The sequence below is a fragment of the Nomascus leucogenys genome, chromosome 2 (assembly GCF_006542625.1).
Source record: "Nomascus leucogenys isolate Asia chromosome 2, Asia_NLE_v1, whole genome shotgun sequence".
Classification (NCBI taxonomy): domain Eukaryota; kingdom Metazoa; phylum Chordata; class Mammalia; order Primates; family Hylobatidae; genus Nomascus; species Nomascus leucogenys.
In genome coordinates, this window is record NC_044382.1 from 137,978,433 (window position 1) to 137,996,456 (window position 18,024).

At 36.0% G+C, this 18,024-nt stretch overlaps 1 protein-coding gene and 1 pseudogene across 1 annotated transcript in view; both read left to right on the forward strand.

The window, feature by feature from the left end:
• The window catches only part of CHSY3 (chondroitin sulfate synthase 3), a 276,977-nt gene that overhangs the window by 220,725 nt on the left and 38,228 nt on the right, over positions 1-18,024 (forward strand). The window lies entirely within an intron of this gene.
• LOC101179103 lies at positions 13,567-15,484 on the forward strand (annotated as a pseudogene).

The window sequence follows — 18,024 nt, forward strand, 5'->3', positions numbered from 1 at the left end:
TTTGGCTTTGCACCAAGTGAAACATGTTTCAGAGACATGAAAGATATTGGCATCTCCTGGGAAAGGCTGTATCTATTTTCCTCTGATACATATGTGGACACCATTGAGAATCTAATCTGAATCAAACAGCAGCTTTGTTTTCCAGGTGTATAATATACTGTAATGGACAAAAATGCTGTAACATGAATTAGTGTAGATCGTGCCACATTTTTCTCTTGAGCCAATCATCATAGACTTAGCCTTTCTTTCTCCATCTCAATCTGTGAGTAATTATACCAATAATATTTCCAAATTAAGCCCCTATTTCATGCCATGCTCTGTGCCAGACACTTCCCCACATTATTTCGAATCACTAAACCTGCAAGTGAAGAAGCATATCCTCATGTAAAATCAGAAGAAAAAGGAGAGGAGAGAGGCTAAGACACTGGTCTAGTTAGTAAATGTAGATTCTGGGTTGCATCCTGGGTCTGTCTGACTCTAAGCCCATGTTATTTCTGCTAAACCCTAATTTCTCTTTAATAATACCGTAAACATTCTAGAACATATCTTGCTCTCAGTTATGATCTGATAGCAGTCATTTGCTGTAAATATATGGATAAACGCACTTTGTTTTATTCTATTTTCATGTCACTTAGACCATTGTTAAGTCATAAATTAGGAAAACTGAACAGTCACAAAAGTAATAAGAACTCAAACTTAGGTCAGTGAGAAATTCCTGATGTTGAAACTGCTATCATACCATCAGCTTCTTAAGGATTAACACCTGTTTCTGATGCTTTTTCTCCATGAAGATGAATTAACAAGATTTTGTTCTATTCTAAAGAATATTATTTTAAAGCGTGGGATGCTTTATTATGATTATGCACTATTAGAGTTCTCAATTCTATAAATATATGCTTTAAAATATAGCAGAAAGGTACAATTTCAGCACCTTATCAACGAAGTAAGGAAGTATGTACCTAAATTATTACTGCTTCACTGACAATTTGCAACTTTAATTTATTCACAAAGTTTGAAGGAAACATATCCCAACTTTATATTTATGGATATTTTAATACAAAATTAATGTTTTGTGCTTGTTCCAAGAAAATCTTTTTATTTCTAACAATGAACACATACTGAGTAATGAAAATAGCAAAATCTCATAGAGAAAAACAAATTATATCTCCTTCAAAAATTCTCTCAAGAGATGAACAAGATTAAAAAATATTTTTAGTAGCCAAGATGTGGAGAAAGAAAATGTGTATGTGTCTCTGTGTGCGTGTGTGTGTATGTGTGTGCACGTGCATATGCTCAGGCATGCATATCTACGCATATATACATGTTATGATGTGTGTGTGTATGTGTAAATAATGAATACTATACAGCCTTAAAAAATAAGGAAGTCCTGCCATTTGTGCTAACATGGATGGACTTGGAGGACATTATGCTAAGTGAAATCAGCCAGACACAAAAAAATAGGAGCAAGTAGAATGGTAATTACCAGAGGCTAAGGGAAGAGGAAAATGGGGAGATGCTGGTCAAACAACATAAACTTTATTATGCAAGATAAGTGGAGATCCTTTATGCAGCATAGTGCCTATAGCTAATAATACTATGTTGCATACCTAAAATTGCTAAGAGTAGATCTTATATTAAGTGTTCTTAATACAAAAAACATATTAAAAGAAATGGTAGGAAATTTGGGAAGGTCATACATATGTCTGTGGCCGTGTATAAGTCTGTGATGGTGGGGATGGTTTAACAGGTGTATACTTATTCCCAAACTCATGGAATTGTATACATTAAATATGGACAGCTATTTACATGTCAATAATACCTTTATAAAGTGGTTAAAATGTTTCTGTAATGAACTTTATTTCTCGTCAAAGTGAGATCATGGGCATGTGTATGTTGACAAAAATGTGAGGTGTTTTTTTTTTTCCTTGTTTTCGACAGGTCTGCGTAGAGAATGCTCAATGTTATGGCTATTGTAGTTAGCCAATACGGTAGGAAATGTGCTCAGGCAAGCATTTATCTACTCAATTCTAGTGATGCACATAGAAACTAGGGTGGACACAGAAAGCCCTGTGTGCCAAGTTTCCTCAAGATAATCAGCACCAATTTTGTGGATGGTGTACAAGTCTTTGTTGTATTGTTCTCCATTACTTAGTATGCCCAAAATATAACATTAATACAAGATAGCATCATCAATTTAGCTTAGATGGAAGGTCTCATTTCCATCTAATGAGCAACATTTGGCCAACCCAAAACATGGAATTCCTCTAAAAGGACTGGTTTCACAAAGATCTCTACTCATGGTGTGCCATGGTGGTAACATGATGTACCAGAATCTCTACCCATGATATGCCACTAGTTGCACATATGTAAGGTGCAAACTTTTAGGTGAGCAACTGGATCACTTGGCTTTGTTGGAAATACTTCCTCTTTATATGGCACAAGTTAATTTATAGCACACAAGACCTTTATTGTCCTGTTTAGCTTTCTAAGTAGCAAGACAAGTAATTTTCCCTTATGTGATTATACATGTGCTATTTATAAAACTAATAAAAATTTTAGGCCTTTATCCTACTTTAGAGACACAATAATATGAATATACATAGCAATTTAGAAAATGAATATTAAATAATTTTAAATTTTGTCATAAAAACATTGTAATGGAAAGAACAATGGACCATCTGTCAGAAGCTCTAATTCTGGAGCTCGCACTGCCCCTTACTAGTTGTGTGTTCTTGTAGGAAACCTCAGACTCGAAGCCTCATTCTCCTTATCAGTAAAAGATGGATGAAACCACATTGCCTGAGTGACCATAAGGAGCCAATGAAAGAAAGCACATGAAAGTCCTCTAAAAGCCATCAAGCACTGTACACATATAAACTAGTATTCATAAAATGTAACATTTGACATGTTTTTCCTCTGAATCTCGAGTAAAATGAAATTTTATATTTATGGATATTTTAATACAAAAGTAATGTTTTGTGCTTGTTCCAAGAAAATCTTTTCATTTCTAACAATGAACACATACTGAGTCATGAAAATAGCAAAATCTCATAGAGAAAAATTATATCTTGATATATATTTTGATAGGAAAATATTGTTATAATTATTTTAAAAGACTAAGTTTCACAAATTTTTATGCCAAGAAAATTTGATAGTGAACTAGAAACAGATGAATGTAATTATCTTAAATCTAATGTAGCATTTATAAACTGTTTATTCTATTAGGATGTCAGAGTTTATACACAAATGGCCAAATATATATTTTTAATTTGCATGATTTAATTTTTAAAGGTACTACTGTCAGTAAATATCCCCCCTTAAGTTCTCTTTCTCTCCCTCCTATTTTCCTTCCCTGACATCAGATGTACACACAATTAAGGCAAGATTTTTTATATTTTATGCATTTCTGACTTCCCATCTCTCCTGAACCATCCTCTCCTAGAATTTCTTGCCATGTAATCATTTTGAAATCCATATACCTAAATCTATGGTGTGTATCTGGAATTCTGATCTCAGGTTCCTTCCTTGGCTTTCACAATCTCTGAGATGCCACAGACATTTTATCTTCAGGTTCTTATTACTTCACTAACCCATTCCTTTTCATCTGCCAGAATTAGGTTTGCAGGAGCCCTTCCTCCAGGCACATCTGCTTCTTGGGAGTCTAAAACTTCTCCTAGTCTTTGACCAAGACTTACAGAATATGCCCCAACTGTTGATGTTCACTGTCAGCATTACTTCTTGCACTTCACTTGGTCATAGACATCAGTCTCTTCTCTAGATGGCCTGAGCTGTTGTAGCTGGTTCTGCAGTCATCATAATTCTGTTCCCTTTTCTCTTTGTCCTTCCTTTCATGTTCCACACTTCCTTTACTCCCTCAGGTCCACAAACCTCCACAGAGGTGTTCATCTTCTTTTAATAAGTACTTCTGTGAACCACTTACAGCAGAAATTGTTTGTAAGAAATGTTACATTCCCTGTATCATGTTTCCTGCTTTCCCTATGTCAGTCTCACAGACAGGTTCTGTTTTCATGATTCTATCTGGATGTGATTCTCCGTAACCTCAGGATTCCCTGATCCATTATTAAAAGTGTTTCTCAGAGCTTGCTTTTCATCTCTATTCCTTTTTATCTCCACACATCTTCCTAAGGAATACCATTTACTCTCACCACTTCTATGGCCCAGTACTCACTCATCATCTACTCACATATTCCCAGAAAGGACTGAACTAAAACAGTTAATGTTACATTCTAGAATATCTGCCCAATTTTGTTTCTTCAGAGTCTCTCCACCTTAGGAAATCATTAAATGGGTCAAGTTGGACACTACAGTGTGTTCTTGGATTCTTCCCTTTCACTTTTCACACTCAATTTCCCCTAAAGTATCTAAAAGGCTAAAATGCCTTTTCTGTCTAGACACCACTGTTGCCTCTTACTTGGGCCTTCTGCAGTAGCCTCCTGACTCTCTCTGCTGTTTCCACTCAACTTTCCATATAGAAGGAATAGAGCTCTTCTAAAATTGTAAATCAGATCATACCGCTTGTCTGCTTAAAACCTTGAAATGCCTTACTTTTTCACTTAAACTTAGCATTATTATGAAGCCCAAAGTTAATAATCAATATTTATATCTATTTATTTAATCCTACCATCCTATATGGTAAATACTACTAATATAGTCATTGAATAGGCAAGGAAACCGAGGCACAGAAAACGCAGGAAACCTGTCCAAGTTAATCCAGGCAATAACTACTGAGTCCAAGATTAAAACCCAGGTAGTTGCTCTCAGAGCCTGTATGGTAAACTATCACAGGTTGCAGTTCAAAGGCCCTGTAGAGTTGGTCATTGCCAACCCACCCGTTCAACCTCATGATATCCACTAGAATGTAAGCTTCATAATAATAAGGATGTTGTCTACTCGTTTCACTACTGTGCCCCAGAGCCTGGAACAATGTGTGTATGTGAGAAGCAAACTCTCTTCTTCTTGCGGACTGCACATACTGGTCCCAGAGAACCCAGAGAACACCTAAATTGTATCACAGAGAGTGTCTCCTTATCTTTAAGGTCTTACCTGAACTGATTCCCTACTCTCAGCGCCCCCCTCCACCCAAAGGCCCTCACTGGCCACCTTACTTAAAGCAAGCCCTATGTGACTATTCTTATAGCATTATTCAATTAATTTGCTTCATACTATTTAGCCCATTTTGAACTTACTGTTAACTAATACACTCTTTTCCCTTTTGACTTACAGCAGAATGTAAGCTCCATAGAGGCATAGACATATTTACTCTTGTAAACCCAGAGTCTCTCATAGCAGGCATTTAAGAAATACTTGAGTGAATAGGCTTTCCATTTTCAACTTTAAGCTCTCTTCAAGATCAGAGATAATCTCTGAAAAAGCATCGTTATTCCTGGTGCATTCATAAATTCAATAAATGCTAAGTGATTTATCATGAAACTAAAACTACTGTAGGAACTGGAGATGCCAAACAGGAGCAAGTTAAACGTGATCCTGGACCTCAGAGAGCATACAGTCTAGAACAAGAAGAAATAATAAGTATAACAAAAACCACAACATCAAATGATTACAATGTAATATGGTGGGCTAAGTTGTTCTAGAATCACACATTATTCTTGGTATCTTAAGCCACAGTGACAAAATCTGAGTTGATATAAGTAGTTAGACCATCTGTCTTCCAACAGTATCCTCTCTCTGTTTTAGCAACTGGATCTGATTAGGGTAGCAAGAATGACTTGATTGAGCCGGGCACGGTGGCTCACACCTGTAATCCCAGCACTTTGGGAGGCTGAGGCGGGTGGATCACGAGGTCAGGAGATCAAGACCATCCTGGCTAACGTGGTGAAACCCCGTCTCTACTAAAGAAAAATACAAAAATTAGTCGGGTGTGGTGGTGGGCACCTGCAGTCCCAGCTACTAGGGAGGCTGAGGCAGGAGAATGGTGCAAACCTGGGAGGTGGAGCTCGCAGTGAGCCGAGATCGTGCCACTGCACTCCAGCCTGGGCGACAGAGCAAGACTCTGTCTCTAAAAAAAAAAAAAAAAAAAAAAAAAAAAAAAAAAAAAAAAAAAAAAACTTGATTGATACAAATAGCCCAGTGGTTCTCAATAGAGGGCAATTTTGTCTCCCACCCAGGAGATACTTAGCAATGTCTAGAGACATTTATTATTGTCATAATTGGGGGACACCTAGTCAGTAGAAGCCAGAAATGCTGCCAAACATCTTGCAATGACCAGGATGTTTCTCTTCACACACACACAACAAATAATTTTCCACCCCAAACGTCAATAGTACCAATGTTGAGAAACCCTGAAGTACCCTAACACTGGCCTCACAATCAGACTTCTGTAATGTTTCACCAAAGACATCATAAAAGCAATAGTTAATATTTTCTCAGCCTCTTCAGTAGGCATAATTCATTCAGAAAGTATTTATTTATTTATTATACTATTCTACTATAGGAGCATAAGAAATGCCATGCCTCATTGGAAATCTGTGTAATATGGGTGGGCATGCTGGAGAGATGTGTCCTGAGATGTTTATGTAAAAGTTTATATACTAATTTACCAATTTACCAAAAGTTCTCCATCATAGACATAAAAAGGACTCAGAGTCTCAGCACCATGAGAAGGGCAAGAGGCAGAAAATTTTAATGACATTGTTTCCATTACATTCTCAATCATCTATGAGACAATTGTGTGGATTACTTGTAATGCATTTTTTTCATCTCCCAGTCAGACTTGGAATTGACCCCTTGGTGTGCATAGATACGCATGACTACCGGGTAGCCATGTGGGATGCATAATTTATACTTTTAGCTTTCATAATCTTGAAATTAATGAACCATTACAATCTTTTTTATATCCCTAAAAGTTGGTTTTCAAAAGAGGTTAAGCATCAAGATAAGTTTACAAGGTAAGGCCTGGCGTGGTGGCTCACACCTGTAATCTCAGCACTTTGGGAGGCTGAGGCAGGTGTATCACTTGAGATCAGGAGCTCAAGACAAGCCTGGCCAACATGGTGAAACCCCATCTTTACTAAATATACAAAAATTAGCTGAGTGTGGTGCCATGTATCTGTAATCCCAGCTACTTGGGAGGCTGAGGCGCGAGAATTGCTTGAACCCAGGAGGCAGAGGTTGCAGTGAGCCGAGATCACACCACTGCACTCCAGCCTGGGTGACAGTGTGAGACTCCGTCTTTAAAAAAAAAAAAAAAAAAAAAAAAAAAAAAAAAAAAAAATGGGCTGTCAACCTGAGGGAGAGCAGCAAAGAAAGCTGGTTTATGTTTGCTCCCAAACATACATTCCCTTTATTATGATACCCACTTTCCTCATGTTGCTTAACTCTAATTTTTGATTTTCAGTTATTTCATAAAAACTATACCAGATTATTCTAACAACAGTTATTAAGTATTGTTACTATAATATTAAATTTATTTTCTTGACTTGACTTAACATATTATTTACATTTTTTCCACTAATTTTTTAAGCAACCTGGTGAGATATTTTTGCCTTGTTATTTAAGGGGACAATGAGGCTTGCAGAAGTGATGTTGCTTTCTCAGGGTCACAGAGTTTGTAAATGGCAGATTTGGATTTAAACCCAGGTTTATCTGATTCCGCATGCAGTCCATGCTTCTAATCTTCAAGTTATTACTACACTGGTATGTGTGGTGATTTTTTTGCAAATGGTCGAACAATGTAATTCATTCTATTTTTGGTTTCCCTTTGAAAGGTCACACATTTTAAACTTCAGAAGAGGAGCCTTAGAAATCAAAATATATTATACAAGTTAGATATTTTGGTAACACACAAAAAAAGTTTAGGATCATTTCTTTGACAATGGCAGGTAATAATCAAAAACATGTAGCATTATTCTGAATCCTGTTGACATTCACCAATTGTAATATCTTATCATGATCTTATATAGCGTTCCATATGCATATGTTGAACACATTTACTCTCCCATCTCTTGAGAGGAGAGACTTTGGTTTAAATATGCTATTCCTAAAATCCATTGATCATCTTGAAATTACTAATTACTATTTTTACTGCTGTACTGATTATTTAAGATTTTGAGATTGAAGGTTTCAGTTTTTTAATGTAGTTTTGTTTTGTGTTTGCATCATTTTTCTACACACAGTGTTTAGATGGCAAAGAAAACTGAAGCATAGAATTTTAAAACATAAAATAAAATAAAATAATTTAAAAATAAAAATAAAGTTAATAGTTAAATTGCACCATCATCTCTGGTTTTATTTACTTACATTCTCACGTTTTACTTCCCACCCCCCAATTTTTATGCTTCATATGTCTAAAATTGACAAGCTACAAAAAGGTCAACAACAAGAAGTGTATTTTTCTCCAGTATCAGAATCTTAAAGCTCTTTCCCCAGTCACCCATTTGTGAATCTTATCTTTCTAGACATATTATTTGGATATAGGTACACAAGGTATTCAAAGTATATGGGTACCTTGTGTACCTATAGTGTAGATATAGATATACTAGTATAGATACTAATGTACACACACATTATACGTGTCTATATTTTTAAACGTACTTATACATACAGTTGTATATGTGTGGTCCCTTCTTTATGGCTGTATATGAAGGTATGTTAAATATATGTGTGTATACATATATACACACATATATACACACACATATACACACGTATATATGTATACATATATACACACATATATGTATACACACACATATATGCATGTCTGTGTATATAATATGTATAAGTTTAACAAGTGTATATATATATATACACACACTGTGCTGTACTTTAGTTTTCTTTCACTCAATCACATCTCTTTAAACTTACCGTACACTAACAAATAGAGATTTACCTCATTTACCTCATTATTTTAAGGACTGCAAAGTGGAATCACTGAAAAGATATTGAGGTTTATCCTTAGAAAATCGGGCTTGGGAAGCATTTTAACCATTGGAAATAAAATTTTAATTCCTTTCTTTTGTATTTCCATTTGTTTAATTTAACTTTAAAGCCCACAGCAGTCATGTTCCTTCATTACTTATCACAGTCTCAAACTCAATTTCATTTGGTGTTTGTTACCATCATTTTTCTCTGCCTCTGCATATCACAATGAATGGGTTTCGCTGCATGTCAAAACTGTCACTGAAATAATGTTGAGAAAGCTTTCAGGCTTTACCAGTCGTGTTGAACTCATGACTCATTTCTCTGGAAATAACTCAGTGTATCTCAATGGGGACCATGTCTTGAATATATATTTCCTAATAAAGATAAAAGAGGTAGAAGATTGTTTTGCTACCCTCACTAATCTTCAGTCTCAAAAGAAGTAAGTAAAATCCATTATTATTTTTCTTATATAATTGTTTATAGACTGTATATAACGAATAAACCAATATTAAGAATGTTAATTTTCCTTTTGTTTTTCCAAATATTTATTGAAGGCCCTTCATTTCCTAGGCATTATGCCATGTGTTTAAAATTCACTAAGAAAAGTCCCAGACCCTTGCGTTCATTAAAGCTGTTAAAGGAAACAAGCAAAGTGTTTAAGACAAAATGCTGGATAATTAAGGTGTACACTGGATACAGTGGAAATCCAGAAGAGGTTATCTACCGTAGCTAAATAGGAGTCAGAGTGAGAAAGGCTTCACCAAGGAGGTAATGCTTGATTTTAATTTTAATACGGGAAGATATTAAGCCAGCTAGAGGAGTGGAATGGTTGCCAGAGGTAGAGAAGTGGGAAAAGGTCCAGGCAGAAGGAATAAGTCACTCCAAGGCAAAAATCAGCATAATTATTTGGGAAACTGTAAGTAGTTTGGTAAAACTGGTGTGTACTGTGCAGGGATGCTTGCAAAGAAACCCAAGGGACAGTCATGAAGGCTGATACCAAGGAGCTTTGAGTAAGTGAAGTTTTGAGGCAGGGAGTGATATAAGTGAATTTTAACTCTGGCAGCTGTACGACAGATGGAGTTGAGAAAGAAGAGAGTGGACCCATTTCAAAAGCTACTGAAATAGTCCAGGCATGAGCTGACGAGATACAACCTAAGCACTGGCAGGAATAATGGAAAGAAAATAATAGTTTAAGATTTCTCTAGAAATTAAAAAGACAGGACTTTATTCACTCCTGAGTCATTCAACAAGAAGATAATCATATGAAGTAGAGATTTTAATTACCAGTAGATTTGAATCAGAATCTCATTCTTTGTAACACTTGAGCTACAAAATTTTTGACAATTCTCTCATGAAGGAAATTAAATATTGTTTTGATTTTTGTGTGTGTTATTTTATGCACCAGTATTCCTGGTGGGTAAAATATAAAGATTTATTTAAAATATAAAGCATATAATAAATGTTATTGAACTCACCACCCAACCCAAGAACCAGGTCATCATCAATAAGTGAGTCTATTTACTTCTTCCCTATTTTAATCTCAGGTTCTCAAAGCTTAATAAGACTTAAAAGGTCTCATGTGCCTTCAAAATTGTTAGGGGTTTCTTGTCTCCACTGGCTCCAAACAATATCAAATGTTCAAAACTGTTTCCTACCTTTGTTCTTCCTGTATTTTCCCTTATATATAAATCTCTAGTCTTCAGAGAGAACTAAGAATTAAAAAATCACTCCTCTCAATATATTGTCTTCTAGTATTTAAAAATGAGACATTTAGGGATGAAAGAAAATTAGATTTCCTAGATATTTTGTAGGTTCTGTTTCCACATCTCCGGGAATGAAGATCTTGTATCCTGTTTTTTTCCATGCTATTTAATACACCCAAAATACATCTTCCTACAACTCTTTTCCTTTATCAGTCCTGTGGAACCACACAGAACATGTTCATTTTTTTGCTGACAGCTCATCAGGTATGTGAAGATTATTATGACCTTCTAAGTTTTCTCTTTTCTAACTAAATATCTGAATATTTTCAGTATATCTTCTTGGTTTTAAATCATTTTGCCATCCTGATCCTTGTTCCCTGAAGGACTATATTATATATATTGGTTAAAAGCTTAAATGACAATGGGCATGATATGAATGTGTGAATTTAATTGAGGGTATATCAGAAATGTTGCACATTAAACATCAAAAATAGTCTTCTCTTTCATTAAAAGATATACTTTCGTTTATTTATTAACATGTTTCTAGGTCAACTATTTGTTTTCCCACTTTTATTAGAGTCAACAGTAAAAGGATACATTAACTTAAATCTTCGATATAAAATTTAAATATTTTTCTCTTAAATATTCCCTATGAAAAAGGCAACAGGACAAACATGATGATCAAGATCCTGGAAATTTGGCTGCACTGTGAGAAGGAAGACAGTTGTTTACAGTAGCAACTGTAATGTCTGGAGAGAGTTTATACCCAATCTTAAGAGTCAAGAATGTTGCCATATGGCAATGTGGACCCAACATTGTTACAACTTCTACCTTCAAGCCAGCTGGAAGTCTGTTTTTGTTTTTTTTGGTTTTTTAATGTGAAATTTTTTGATTTGTAACTTTGGTAGCCAATTGAAAGAAAGAAGGAAGGAAAAGAGGAGAGAGAGAGAGAGAGAGAGAAACTCTGTGTGTTAATATTGTGCTAGCCAAAAAATAGAAATACAAAATACAAAAAAAAATTCAAAAAATATATTTCTATAGGACAGACATAGCAATTTTGTAACTCTTGCTTACCAATCCCTGCTACAGATGTTGTTTAAGAATAGAAGCTCCTTAGGCAGAAGTGTGGAGCAAAAGAGGCACAGCTGGGCTAAGGAGGCCATTCGAGGGCTGAGCCAGCACTAGGAGCCAGGACAGTATCTAGCCAACCAAGGACACATCTCCTCAGGTGTCTAAGGGCAGGCTGTGACCAGAGGTAGGCATGGGCTGTCAGCAAGGTAGGTCATACAGGGTAGGCAGGCTTTACCCAGAATGCCGGTGGAGCAAGCCTGGAAAGACCACAGGGCCACATGGTTCTGGTGATGGGCATGGCTTAGATGTAGGGAACTCAGAGGCCAGCCAGCTAGGTGGGAAATGTGAAACTGAAGCCAGTTAAATGGCAGGGGCTGGGCTACAGGCAAGAAGGTTAGACAGAAAGCTGATACTAAAAGAATGGCAGACAGCCAAGACTGCTGAATTTTTAGCCTAGAATACATTTAATTCTTTATGCCCAGAAGCAGTATTGGCTCAAGAGCTAAAATGAGGCTGGGAATTGGCAAGGATGATATAAAAATAGAGGCCACATAGAGAATAAACCCTTAATCTGATTTAGCAATCAGCAAAAGATTGCTAAAGTGGTGATAAATTATGAGATAAGGATATATTAACTGAAGAGCTCATACTGTTCCAGTAGGTTGGACCCAAATCCCTTTTGTTAAAGTAGAGCAATGATGAGACTATTAAAAATAATATAGTCATGTGTCCCTTAAGTGAATGCATCATTCTGAGAATATGTTCTGAGAAATGCATTTTTGGTGAATTCATCATTGTGTGGTTATCATAGAGTGTATTTATGCAAATATAGATGGTATAACCTACTACACACATAGGCTGTATGGTATAGCCTATTGCTCCTAAGGCTATATACCCATATAGCAAGTTACTGTACTGAATATTACAGGCAACGGTAAGAAAATGGAAAGTATCTAAACCTAGAAAAGTTAATTTGTTGCACTGCAACATTACAACAATTATATCAATAGGCAATAAAAATGTTTCAGCTCCATCATAATTTTACCAGACCACTGACCATATATGCAGTCCATCATTGACTGAAACATCATCTAAAACATTGATTCAGCCAAGGGTAGAAATTGATTGGCCCAAGAAGGTCCGTTGAGCAAGATACATTGGAATGAACCTTGAAAAGAGAAGTAGAAATTACAGCAGGTGATTATTTTTCCCATCATATGAAGTTCAGAAGCTCGGGACAAGCAGTGTGGGCTCTGTCACACTTTAGCAGGATATGAAGTCTATGTGAGCTCCAGATTACAGTATGTATGATAACTTTACATCTTTGTCACTCATAAAAGAGGAGAGCAACACCTTGTTAGAATATCGAGCAAAAGCAGTGTTTTGAGAATAGGAGCTGCTTTATTTTAAGTTAAAGTTCTTTTCTTCTGTGCTGCTAATGAGAACATGTGGCTGCCCTCTTGGGATTTTACAACATGAAATCAAAACCATACAGTTCCACTCTGAATATTCTACCTTTAAAATCTAGTGAAGAATATTCATAATAATCATTAGTGGTGCCATTATAGTAGGTATTGATTATTGTAAAGAAATTGGAAACAAAAGCAAATATTTTTAAGGCTTCTACAATATTAGATCACTTAGTAGTATGATTTTTAAACAGATTTTTAGTGAATTATTTTGTTAACAATAGCTTGCCTCGAATAATAGATCTTACCTCAAAAGTAGAAGTACTTCCTACTACAGCTAAATTTGGCTATCAAGTCAAGTGCACTGATGGAATTTTGAAGCATTTTTTTTAAAAATTCCTGTAATGGCCCATGGAATATTGTGACAGCTTTTGGGATTCCTGTGTCTTCGCAATCCATGCCATGACTATATGCAAGCAAACATGTCTAAAGAACCTGCAGTTGGTATTAATCTTGGCACTTCCAACTGTTGTGTGGGTATTTTCCAGCATGAACAAGTAGAGATAATTGCCAATGATCGGGGAAGCGGAACCACTCCAAGCTATGTCATCTTCACTGGTACTGAATGTTTGATCAGTGATGCCGCAAAGAATCAAGTTGCAATGAACCCCTAGCAACATGTTTTTTGATGCCAAATATCTAACTGGATGGAGATTTGAGGATACTGTTGTCCACTCTGATATGAAGCATCAGCCCTTCATAGTGGTGAATGAGCCCAAGGTCCAAGTAGAATACAAGGGAGAGACAAAAAGCTTCTATCCAGAGGAAGTGTTTTTTATGGTTCTGATAAAGTTGAAGGAAATTGCAGAAACCTACCTTGGAAAGACTGTTACCAATGCTGTGGTCACAGTGCCAGCTTACTTTAATGACTCTCAGCATCAGGCTACCAAAGATGCTGGAACAATTGTTTGTCTCAATGTACTTAGAATTATTAGTAAGCCAACTGCTGCTGCTACTGCTTATAGACAAAAAGGTTGGAGCTGAAAGAAACATGCTGATCTTTGACCTGGGAGATGGCACTTTTGATGTGTCAGTCCTCATTGTTTAGAATGGAATCTCTGACATTAGGTGTACAGCCATAGCCAGCCACTTGGGTTGAGAAGCCTTTGACAACTGAATGGTCAACCATTTTATTACTGAGTTCACCCACAAGCACAAGCACGAGCACAAGAAGGACATCAGTGAGAACAATAGAACTGTCCAATGCCTCCATACTTCTTGTGAATGTGCTAAGCATACTCTCTCTTCCAGCACCCAGGCCAGTATTGAGATCTATTTTCTCTTTGCAGGAATTGACTTCAGTACCTCCATTTTCCATGTCTTATTTGAAGAATTGGATGCTTACCTGTTCCATGGCACTCTAGACTCCATGAGAAAGCCCTTGGAAATGCCAAACTAGACAAGTCACAGATCCATGATATTGTCCTGGTTCATGGTTCTATTTGTATCTCCAAGATTTAGTAGCTTCTCCAAGACTTCTTTAATGAAAATGAGATGAATAAGTATCAAGCCTGATGAGGCTGTTGCTTATGGTACAACTGTCCAGGCAGCCATCCTATCTGGAAGCAAATCTGAAAATGTTCAAGATTTACTGCTCTTGGATGTCAACTCCTCTTTTTCTTGGTATTGAAACTGCTGGTAAAGTCATGACTGTCCTCATTAAGCATAATCCCACCATTCCTAGGAAGCAGACATAGACCTCATTACCTACTTTGACAACCAGCATGGTGTGCTTATTTAGATTTATCAAGGAGAGAGTGCCATGACCAAGGACAACAACCTGCTTGGCAAGTTTGAACTCACAGTCACTCCTCCTGCATCCCATGGTGTTCCTTTGATTTAAGTCACTTTTGATATTGATGACAATGGCATCCTCAATGTCTCTCTTGTGGCCCAGAGTAAGTAAAGGAGAACAAAGTTATTATCACTAATGACAACGGCCATTTGAGCAAGGAAGACATTGAATGTATGGTCCAGGAAGCTGAGAAATACAGAGCTGAAGATGAGAAGCAGAAGGACAAGATGTCATACAAGAATTCAGTTGAATGCTATGCATTTAATATGAAAGCAGCTGTTGAAGATGAGAAACTTCAAGGCAAGATTAACACTGAGGACAAACAGAAGATTCTTGATAAAGGTATTAAAATTATCAACTGGCTGGATAAGAATCAGATGCAGAAGAAGGAAGAATTTCAACATCAAAATCTGGAGAAAGTCTGCAACCACATAATTACCAAGCTGTACCAGAGTACAGGAGGAATGCCTGGTGGATTCCCTGATGGTGGAGCTCCCCCTCTCTGCTGGAGCTTCCCCAGGGCCCCCATTGAAGAGGTTGACTAAGTCAGCTCAAGTATAGATGTAGCATTGTTCCACACAGTTAAAACATTGAAGGACTCAAATTTGTAGCAAATTCTGTGGCCATCTTAAATTTGAGCTGCTGAGTTAACTACTGGCCAATCTCAATACTTGAATATGGAACCTGTGCACAGGGGAGGTACATAACATTGCACTTTATAAGTACTGTATTGTAAGTGGAAAATGTAATGTCTTAAAAAACTGTATTTAAAATTGGCACCAAAAAATTCTATAATAATATGGTTTTCACCTAGCCAGACTAGCAGTCAGTATCTACTGAGGAGATGGGGATCTTCACAGAGTACTTTGAAACTCACAAGCATACATATGCAGTGATTATGTATTTAAAATAAATTGTGACTATTTGTTATCTGTTTCATTTGGTGGAACATTTATTCTCAATCACTCAAATATTCTCCAAAGTGAGAGTCATGACCTTTTGTTTATAATTTTTCTTTTCCAACTGGAAAACTGAAACCTCACTTTTTGGAAATGTTGCTTTTAGCTAACAAAGAAATAGAATATTCCAATTTGATTATGTTTTAGGAAATTATTTTAAAGTAAGGCATCAAAATCAATCTCTTTTTAAAGGGTTTTCATTTTTATTATTGTTGTAGGAATTAATTACATAATATCGAAAGATAAATGAGAGTATAAATTCAAGATCATCAAAGCCTTTCCTTTGCAATTGTTTCTAAGCAAAAATTATCCAGTTTCTGTTACTAAATGTGTAGGGAGCTCCTAGACTATTTCATCAAGTCCCAAATTTCCACTTTCCAAAAACAGGGAATCCATGGTCTTCACCTTAATAGCTGCTTTAGTGAGTGCTCAGTGGGACTGGAAGGGCCAAGCCTCAGAAAATAGGGCAGAGTCAAAATCCCATATGGGTGAACTTGAAGATTTCCCTCAATAAGAACACAGGAGATGGTGGAAAGGAGGAGCGAGCCCCAGGAAAGGGAGCCACTTCTAAAGAGACATTAATAATGTATCTGGTACTCGTTCTTCATTCTGTCTTCTATAAGAGTATGGAAGTATGTTATGGCCTTACTTAACACATTGATCTATTGTTAATGCTATTTTCTCACCAAAGTGCGTTGCTAGCATTTCAGTGTATCTAGTCAAAAAAATCCTTAATTACAACAGACAATTTTTTGTGTATGGATAAAAGCCTAGTGATTGCCTTACCCATAAAGAGCTAGCTAGTTATCTCTCCAGACTATTTCTTTCCTTTAATCATTGTCACAACTTGTCTAGTAGAAGTAGTTTTAGTTCATCATTTGAAATAGAGAGGCAATAACCCTCCATAGTAGGTTGTGATTACAAGACATAATATTGAATTTACTAGGAAACAGACCATGAGACAAAGGGATTTTTAAAAGCCCACTAAGGGACCAGAGTTCTAAGACAGGCCAAATTAATCTATGCTATTTGAACTGAAATATATGAATTTAAATATAGTAAGTGCTATTTTGTATCTGGCTTCTTTCACTCAAAATTATGTTTGCCAGAGTCATCTGTGTTGTTGCATGGAGCGATGGTTTGCTCATTCTCATGTTATATTCATTCTTCTGGTTGATATTTGGGCCACTTCTAATTCAGGTTATTGCTACTATTGGGGCTATTGCATACTATCACTACTATGAAAATTGTTGGACATGTCTTTTGTTGAACATACGTACATTTATTTGACATACCAAGGAGTAGAAATCATACACATAGGGTGTATATATATATATTCAGCTATATTGGATACTTCCAAACTATTTTCCAAAGTAGTTGAATCAATTGTATAATTTTACTAACTGCATATGAAAGTAAGTATTACCTTATATTCAGGAAAAAGTAAATATTAAACTTCAGAGTGGCAAACTTCAGCTTTACATTGCTGTCTTCTTTTTATTAAGTCATTCAATCTAGGGTGTCTAGAGATTGATTGTAATGATTTGTGAGTGGCCTTAGATTTCTATGCTTAAAGGGTTTAAGAAATGTTTCTTCTAAAAATATATCTTTACAAGCAAAAAAAAATTCACAAGTATTTCCATGTTTACCAATGACAAAACATGTAATGACTTTTGATGTAAATAATAGTACTTTAGAATGCAGAAAAATCTTCCTAAAACTCCAATTGGAGCAAGATGGCTGACTCCAGTTTCCTGGTACTTATCCCCCTGCAAAAGGGACTAAACAACAAATATATGATTATTTGCTGGATACAAAATCAACACACAAAAATCAGTAGCATATCTAAACACTAATATTACACTATCAAGTAAAAAAATGTATTTACAATAGCTGCATAAAAGTAAGGTATCTAGGAATAAACTTAACCAACGAAATAAAAGATATCTACACTAAAAACTATAAACCATTAATGGAAGAAATTGAAGCCACAATTAAGTGGAAAGAAACACCATGTTCATAGGTTGGAAGGAATAATATTGTTAAAATATCCATACTACCTAAAGGAAAGTACACATTCAATATAATTCTTATCAAAATACCAATGAAACTCTTCAGAGAAATGG